This window comes from Salvelinus sp. IW2-2015, linkage group LG20 (genome assembly GCF_002910315.2).
Source record: "Salvelinus sp. IW2-2015 linkage group LG20, ASM291031v2, whole genome shotgun sequence".
In the NCBI taxonomy this organism is placed as follows: Eukaryota; Metazoa; Chordata; class Actinopteri; order Salmoniformes; family Salmonidae; genus Salvelinus; species Salvelinus sp. IW2-2015.
In genome coordinates, this window is record NC_036860.1 from 42,619,742 (window position 1) to 42,629,459 (window position 9,718).

The 9,718-nt window shown below is 45.2% G+C and overlaps 1 pseudogene; it reads left to right on the plus strand.

Annotated features, from left to right (window-relative positions):
• Positions 1-1,289, plus strand: part of LOC111981096 (fas apoptotic inhibitory molecule 1-like) — a 2,037-nt pseudogene extending 748 nt beyond the window's left edge.
• Positions 1,290-9,718: the final 8,429 nt, after the last annotated feature.

Sequence of the window (9,718 nt, forward strand, 5' to 3'; positions counted from 1 at the left end):
TTTCTGTAACCACAAACTTGTATTATACTCATCAGAGTAAAATAGAATTGAAAATTAGCAACAAAAAGTTCAAAACTTTACTTCCAGCCTGGTAATGGTCCATCTTCATGTGCGCATTGGTCAGAGAGCCAAAGATGGTGATAAGAGAGATTTTTCTGACGCCCAATTCACACACATGCTCCAGATACTCATCTCTCTGCTGTGTGTACATAGGGGGAACACTTCTGGGCGGGCTATTTTAAGGCATCCGAGCAACCTGATTGGAAGGAACACTGTCCTTTGTAGCCTATAGCAGAAAGCTCCATGTGACATGAATAAACAAAGCAGGGAACTCTGCACTGTGTGATGTTATGATGCTCTTATGGATGTGTAATGCACACCGGTAAATCATTAACAATCATTCCAATGCACTGCATGGTGCTTCTGTCCTGTAGGCCTATGGTGAAAAATATGATGCAAGCAAATACTAATAATATACTAAATTACTACTGTATGGTTTCTGTCAACAGAAAAGGACACAATGGATGTATGGTTCAATGGGCAGAAAATGGAGACAGAGGTATTTTTTCAACCTCATATGGAATTGAATGTGAAGTTATTGTGTCCATGAATGTTGCATACATACATAGGCCAAGGTTCTGGTTTAACATGATTCACTAATGTTTTGGTCCATACTTTTGTCCTTCCAGTCCTTTATTGATATTTACGTACCTTCTCTTATTGTCGGCTATAGGGAGAGTTTGTGGATGACGGAACAGAGACACACTTCACGGTGGCAGACCATGAATGCTGCATCAAGGCTTTGAGCAGTGGGAAGAAGAGAGCTGGYATCATCCATTACTTAATGGTGGATGGGGAAGCAGTGCCCGGCTGGACAGACTGAAGAGTCATCCATTACTTAATGGTGGATGGGGAAGCAGTGCCCGGCTGGACAGACTGAAGAGTCATCCATTACTTAATGGTGGATGGGGAAGCAGCGCCTGGCTGGACAGACTGAAGAGGACCACTGAACTTTTCAAGTCAGGAATCTGAAGTGTTGGATATCTCCTATGTAAATATAAATGAAGAGGCAGCCTCAGGGATGAGTGAGTGGCATTGAACTAAGATATCAATCGACTCAAGGTCTCTGTACTTTTTCTAGGTTTTCAAAGATGGGATCAATATTTCTATGGTGGAACTAAGGAGTATTATCTTTCTAATAACGAGGTTGTGTATAAATAAGTCAATTAATCAAAAGAAATATGTAAATATTTAACATTTCAAATCAATCAATAAAATATAGCAATACATGTTTTAGTTTTGAGTGTAATCATGTATGATCTTTGCTTGTTTATGCAGATGCTACGCTATATTGCACTAAGCCAAATGTATCTCTTCTCAATTATGAATACCTTAGAGCTCCATATCTATGGCTAAACTAATGTTATAAACTAATGTTATATATTAGCATATACTGTACATGTGAGTGAACATTCTTCAAATGCCCTGAGAAACAGATGCGCAGCCTCTGCGCAATAAGTACATTCAAGAACGCGACGCAGCCAACGCCGCCATAGAGATAGATTGAAAACTATAGTGCCCAAATGAACTATCGTGCCCAAATGCCTATTTTAGCATGGGCATCGCCATTGAGGACTTTCAGCATTTTAAAGTAGTCAACTGGGTGGGACTTCTTATGTGTTAAGGAAGGATCATACAATTCTATCCAGGTCACCAGGAGGGATCAGCCAATGAATTATACTCGTGAGAAAACATTCCATAAATGCAGGTGGMAATAAATTGCTAACCTCGGCTTTATACCTGTTAAAACAACACACTCCAGGTGGCAGTATGCACCCGTTCAGTTTTTTTGCCAACTCATAGAAGTAGTAGAATAAGAAAATGGACTACTTCAAAATGGAGATGGCTGTGCTCTCACAGATGCCATAATAGGACAGATACAATGATGCGATGTCTATCTAAGTCTATGGGTTGCAGCAGACGTTTTCCAGTAGGAAACGTTCAGGGAATGACGTCCAATGATACAGACGGGATGGATTTCTACCCAAGAGGAAGGGGAAAGCACCTATGTTTGCCGATAAACTAGAGCAATCTGTAAAATATATATTGCTCTCATAGCAATAAGTAGCCACATTTTTATTGTGTCTTGGAATTTTCGGCAACTGCAAGCGCCCAGTGTTTGGACCAAATCCGACTGGGGGAGTTTTGCGCCTGCTTTTGCACGCTAAACCAAAACAACGAACGAGGACTTGGCTGCGCAGAACACACATCCAGCCACGATTAGTAACTATTTAGCTAGTTATGTAGATTGCTTTTGGCAGGTTTGCCTGGGTACATAACTACATTGGTTTATTTGCATGTTTGTGAAGAAAAGCTCAAACAGATTGGTCGGTCTAATGAGAGAATGATAGGGGTTTGAGAAATTCAGAGTTTTGTCCCCGGCTTGCGTTAGCTACTGCTAGCTACCGAGTTAGCAAATACCAAAGGGCCTATTTAGCAAGCGTTTTCAAAACCTTCCAGCGGTTTGAGAGTACAATGACTGTTGTACAGTCTTACCTGTTTGCTGGATTGCTACTATTCATACAGACGCTAATATTCGTGAATAGGGTTTTACTTCCACACTCCGTGAGGGACGGAGCAAGGATATGGGGAAGCGTTGCTCAGCCGAATACTACTGCATCCTCCAGGATTTCGAATCGGAGAGCCCGGGTCGTTGTTTGGAACTCAGATAAGCCTCAGTTACATGGACTCACTGACAAGTAATGCTGTGTTCATTTCAAGCCAAATTGCAGTTGAATCAAGTAGCTAGCTATCGACAAATTTAATTGGCGGCCTTCAACCCACAATATTTGTGCAGGGACCAGACAGTCAACCGTTACCAGTCGAAAGGCAAGAACAAAAACGACGCGCAAAATGAACTTCAGCAGCACCGTTGCAAACTCGGCTGCCATTAGGCTGAGATCCAGAGGTTCGAATCCGTCCACCAAACAGCTACTCCATATATGAACTGCTGGAGCGCGTGGAAGAGCCCATCCTGCAGAATCAGATTCGAGAACATGTCATCGCCATTGAAGGTAAGGCAGTAGGGGTGCATGTAGCCGTCGCTACATGTGACATCGGTACATCGCCATAACATGTTTTGCTCTGCACTCTCTAATCCTCTCAAATCTGTTTACTGCTGTGGTGTCGGAGTGTTGTAACCATATTAAAATGACACATCATAGCAGAGCTGCTATACTGTATGAATGAATGAATGTATAGGCCTTGGTGCCCTGATTGTCAATCAACAATCGATTTCTCTATTGGGCTGGTTCAACAAGCACTTAGCCCAGMTGTATGATACTCACATACAAATCAGTAGCTTATCATTTGAATAACTTGCATGCAGAACTACATGAGGGGAAGCTCCGAGGATCTGCTTTTCAAACTTCTCACACAGCTGGGCAGATGTTGGGCTGCCACTATGTACTAGAAGGAGTGACATGCATTATCTCATGACCCCCTTGATAATACACTGTCCTGTTATAATGGCGTCATCATATCGTGACTCGTGGCTACTGCTTTTTTACTCTATTGATTGGCTGATGAAATGTCCAGCAGTATTGTAGTGAAGACCTAGTATTGTTGTTGTCGTTGAGAATGGCAACCGGCTTCTCTCATTCACTGTATAGACTCTGTTCATCTGCATAGAAATGGGTGCTGTGCGGTAGGTAGGGTAGGGAGGTGGGGAGTTAGGGAGGACTTGCCAGACAGCCAGGTGTTGTTGACCCACTTTCCACTGATGTTGAAGCCAGCAGCAAAGAAGAGCAAGGGGAAAGTGTCACACATTGAGGTAACATGGCTGTTAACAWCAAAAGGTGTTTGCGGTGGGTGTGATCAGTGTGTGGGTGTGTGACTGACTGAGGCAAGGGTTATCCCACCGCCATCACTGACTGTGTGTGTGTCCTACATGTACCCTCTGGACACAGTGAGGGGAGGGTGGCTACCTGCCGGGACTTGATCACTAGTACCTGGACCTGTCATGTCAGAGGTACAAAGGAACTGGCTGGAGTGGGCCTCCTGAATGGAGAAACTGAGAAATGTAGTGTGGTCTGGGCAGGGGGAGATTTCTTTGGTCCTCGAGTGCTGTTGGCACTGGATCAACATTGGCTAGGTTATTGGTACTGGTTGGAGTGTGTGGATCAACATTGGCTAGGTTATTGGTACTGGTTGGAGTGTGTGGATCCACATTGGCTAGGTTAATGGTACTGGTTGGAGTGTGTGGATCAACATTGGCTGGGTTAATGGTACTGGTTGGAGTGTGTGGATCAACATTGGCTGGGTTAATGGTACTCGTTGGAGTGTTGTGGCATCAACAATTGGCTGGGTTAATGGTACTCGTTGGAGTGTGTGGATCAACATTGGCAGGTTAATGGTACTGGTTGGAGGGTGTGGATCAACATTGGCATGGTTAATGGTACTGGTTGGAGTGTGTAGGATCAACATTGGCTGGGTTAAATGGACTTGGTTGAGTGTGTGGATCAACATTGGCCTAGGGTTAATGGTACTGGTTGGAGTGTGTGGATCAACATTGGCTAGGTTAATGGTACTGGTTGGAGTGTGTGGATCAACATGGCTGTTAATGGTACTGGTTGGAGTGTGTGGATCACATTGGCTAGGTTAATGTACTGGTTGGAGGTGTGTGGATCAACATTGGCTGGGTTAATGGTACTGGTTGAGTAGTGTGTGGATCAACATTGGCTGGTTAATGGTACTGGTTGGAGTGTGTGGATCAACATTGGCTGGGTTAATGGTACTGGTTGGAGTTGTGGATCACATTCTAGGTTAATGGTACTGGTTGGAGTGTTGGATCAACATTGCTGGGTTAATGTACTGGTTGGAGTGTGGATCAACATTGGCTAGTTAGATGTACTGGTTGGAAGTGTGTGCGATCAACATTGGGCGCGGGTTAATGGTACTGGTGGAGTTGTTGGGATCAAACATTGGCTGGAGTAATGGACTGGTTGGAGTGTGTGGATACAACATTGGCTGCGGTTAAGTTTGGTACTGGTTGGAGTGTGTGGGTTGAGCGGTGTTTCTTCTCTCAGGCTGATGGTCAGTAGTAGGAGTGAGACTGGTCTTACAAATCAGTCAGGACCATTGTTGTCTGGCTCCGTCAATACTCCAGAAATATCCATGAAAACTAACTTTGATGGGAATGGGGCTTGTACGATAAGCATTTTCACTGTAAAATGCTTACGTGGGATCAGAAGCCTGGTGTCGTTTTCAGGCACCTTGAATGACATCTCCGCCGAACACTCGTCTACGACAGATGGCAAACTCACTCTGAAAAACTGCTACGTCACACTTCCTTTATCTTTCAAACCCAGCCAGGACAAACTCTGTCACTCCCGACAGAATGACTGACATCTAGGAGAGAGAGAGAGTGAGGGAGGAGGGTGGAGAGAAACAAAAAGGGATTGAGGAGAGAGAGAGGAGAGACTGAAACAGTGATCCAGAGAGAGCGATAACAGGAGGAAGAGTGAGGGAGAGTGATGGGGCTGTGAGGGGAGATAAAAAAGAGGATGAGATGCACACCGAACAAGTAAGAGCTGTTTAGTGTAATGCCTGTGCATGACTAATTCGTCGGCTTACTTGCTTGTCCTGGCTGACTGATGTCCTGGCTGTAATAATAAGTGGGGGATGCCTTTTTAAAGTGTTTTTAGTTCCATTATGCAACCATGTAGTGTGTGTGTGTGTGTGTGTGTGTGTGTGTGTGTGCAGGTTTTACAGAGTTGTACTGCTGAATGATGCTGATGTCACGGGCATCCTATTTTCTCCATATTAGTGCACTACGTTTGATCAGGGACACTGGTCAAACGTAGTGCACGCTATAGTGAATAGGGTGTCGGCGGCGGCAGGCAGGTAGCCTAGCGATCGTTGGGCCAGTAACTGAAAGGTCGCTGGTTCAAATCCCGGGGCAGACGAGGTGAAAAATATGCCAATGTGCCCTTGAGCAAGGCACTTAACCCTAATCACTCCTGTAAGTCACTCCTGATAAGAGCGTCTGCTAAATGATTAAAATGTAAATGATAAAAATTAAAATGTGTGATTTCAGACTCAGTATACCCTGATCTCTGTATTCTGCAGCATTTGTTCCTGCTAAGTCACATCCATCCATCCCCAGACAGCAGTACAGCACTACATCACACTGTTCTCCCCCACATTCTGCTGAGGTGAGGAGGGAACTCACACAATGTTCTGTTCCCCAGTTAAATAATAKTTTMTTGKTTTTGCTGRCCAGTTTTGCATGGTTCTGTTGGCACCCAGTGGCTGGTTCAGTAATGTTCTCAGTTAGTCAGCATCATGGTCTTTGTCATACAGAAACATTATGCCTACTACAATGCTCAATCAATGAATCATCATGACGCCATCATCTGTAAGGAAAGGACTTTGCAGTTTGCACTCCATAAATGTCAGCCCGTGTTTCCTACCTCAGTCTATGCATTGAGGTCGCGAGAGATGACTGTTACCACGAAGCAAAGGTCCTGTTTGTGACATGGGTGATGCTAACATGCTTCTGACACATGCTGACATTCCTTCAGGGACATTTGTGYTCCTCACCAGGCAGACAGGTAACATGATCTCTGGCCTCCCCACCAGGCAGACAGGTAACATGATCTCTGTCCTCCCCACCAGGCAGACAGGTAACATGATCTCTGGCCTCCCCAACAGGCAGACAGGTAACATGATCTCTGTCCTCCCCACCAGGCAGACAGGTAACATGATCTCTGGCCTCCCCACCAGGCAGACAGGTAACATGATCTGATCCCTCTTGGCCTCCCCACCAGGCAGACAGGTCACATGATCTCTGGCCTCCCCACCAGGCAGACAAGTAACATCATCCTCTCTGGACCTCCCCACCAGGCAGACAGGTAACATGATCTTGGCCTCCCCCACCAGGCAGATACAGTGGTGAGAACAAGTATTGATACACATGCCGATTTTGCAGGTTTTCCTACTTACAAAGCATGTAGAGGTCTGTCATTTTATCATAGGTACACTTCAACTGTGAGAGACGGAATCTAAAACAAAAAATCCAAGAAAATCACATTGTATGATTTTTATAGTAATTAATTGGCATTTTATTGCTATGACATAAGTATTTGATCACCCTACCAACCAGTAAGAATTCCGGCTCTCCACAGACCTGTTAGTTTTTCCTTAAGAAGCCCCTCCTGTTCTCCACTCATTACCTGTATTAACTGGCACCTGTTTGAACTCGTTACCTGTTAAAAGACACCTGTCCACACACTCAATCGAAACAGACTCCAACCTCTCCACAATGGCCAAGACCAGAGAGCTGTGTAAGGACATCAGGGATAAATTGTAGACCTGTACAAGGTGGGATGGGCTACAGGACAATACGCAAGCAGCTTGGTGAGAAGCAACACTGTTGGCACAAATTAGAAAATGGAAAAGTTCAAGAGATTGAACGGTCAATCACCCTCGGTCTGGGCTCCATGCAAGATCTCACCTCGTTGGGCATCAATGATCATGAGGAATGTGAGGATCAGCCCAGAACTACACGGCATGACCTGGTCAATGACCTGAAGAGAGCTGGGACCACAGTCTCAAAGAAAACCATAGTAACAACACTACGCCGTCATGGATTAAAATCCTGGCAGCGCACGCAAGGTCCCCCTGCTTCAAGCCAGCGCATGTCCAGGCCCGTCTGAAGTTGCCAAATGACCATCTGGATGATCCAGAGGAGGAAGGAGAAGGTCATGTGGTCTGATGAGACAAAAATAGAGCTTTTTGCTCTAAACTCCACTCGCCGTTGTTTGGAGGAATAGAAGGATAGTACAACCCCAAGAACACCATCCAACCGTGAAGCATGGAGTGAGAACATCATTCTGTTGGGATGCTTTTCTGCAAAGGACAGGACGATCTGACACCGTATTGAGGGGGAGGATGGATGGGGCCATGTATCGCGAGATCTTGACAACAAACCTTCCTTCCGCTCAGTAAGAGCATTGAAGATGGGTCGTGGCGGGCTTCCAGCATGGACCAAACGACCCGAAACACACACAGCAGGGCAAACTAAGGATGGCTCCGTAGAGAAGCATCTCAAGGTGCCTGGAGTGGCCTAGCCAGTCTCCAGACCTGATACCCAATAGAAAATCTTTGGAGGGAGCCGAAAGTCCGTATTGCCCAGCGACAGCCCCGAAACCTGAAGGATCTGAGAAGTCTGTATGGAGGAGTGGGCCAAAATCCCTGCTGCATGGTGTGCAAACCTGGTCAAGAACCTACAGGAAACGTTATGATCTCTGTATTTGCAAACTAAGGTTCTTACCAAATATTCAGTTCTGCTTTTCTATGTATTCAAATACTTATGTCATTGCAATAAAATGCAAATTAATTACTTAAAAAATCATACAATCGTGATTTTCTGGATTTTTGTTTTAGATTCCGTCTCTCACAGTTGAAGTGTACCTATTGCATAAAAATTACAGACCTCTACATGCTTGTACAGTAGGAAAACCTGCAAAATTGTCGTGTATCAAATACTTGTTCTCCCCACTGTAGGTAACAGATCTCTGGCCTCCCCACCAGGCAGACAGTAACATGATCTCTGGCCTCCCCGCAAGGCAGACCGGTAACATGATCTCTGTCCTCCCCACAGGCAGACAGTAACATGATCTCTGGCCTCCCCACCCAGGCAGACAGGTAACATGATCTCTGTCCTCCCCACCAGGCAGACAGGTAACATGATCTCTGTCCTCCCACCAGGCAGACATGGTAACATGATCTCTGTCCTCCCCACCAGGCAGACAGGTAACATGATCTCTGGCCTCCCCACCAGGCAACAGTAACATGATCTCTGGCCTCCCCACCAGGCAGACAGGTAAGCATGATCTCTTGGCCTCTCCCACCAGCAGACATGGTAACATTGATCTCTGCGCCTCCCCACCAGCCCTGAGTGTACAAAACATTAGAGACACCCCTTTTTCCCTTCATAACAGCCTCAATTCCTCAGGGCATGGACTCTACAAGGTGTAAAAAGCTTCCACAGGGATGCTGGCCCATGTTGACTCCAATGCTTCCCACAGTTGTGTCAAGTTGGCTGGATGTCCTTTGGGTGGTGAACCATACTTGATACACATGGGAAACTGTTGAGCGTGGAAACCCCAGCAGCGTGACACAAACCGGTGCAGCCTGGCACCAACCTACTACCCACTTACCAAAATCTTTTGTCTTTCCCATTCACCCTCTGAATGCCACACATACACAATCTGTGTTTCAATTGTCTCAAGGCTTAAAAATCCTTCTTTAACCGTCTTCTCCCTTTATCTACACTGTTTGAAGTGGATTTAACTGGTGAAATCAATAAGGGATTATAGCTTAAACCTGCTTTCACTTGTGTATCGGAATATTATTTTTGACAAAATATCGTATTGTTTTTGACAGTATCACAATATTATTGTGCGCTACTTGGCTGTACCTGCACTAAAACGCCAGTATTTTTCCTTCATAGTTTGTTCTCATCTTCTTTTTAAATAGACCTGTTTTCAGCACTTTATTTCCCTGACTGATCTAAACCAGTTTTCTCATGGCTTCCCCTTCGTCCCTCTGCAGCAGACATATGGTGAGCAATATGTTTGGAACATCGAATCGCAATAAATATCACATATCAAATCGCAATACATTGAGAAACACAATACGTATCTATCGCGCA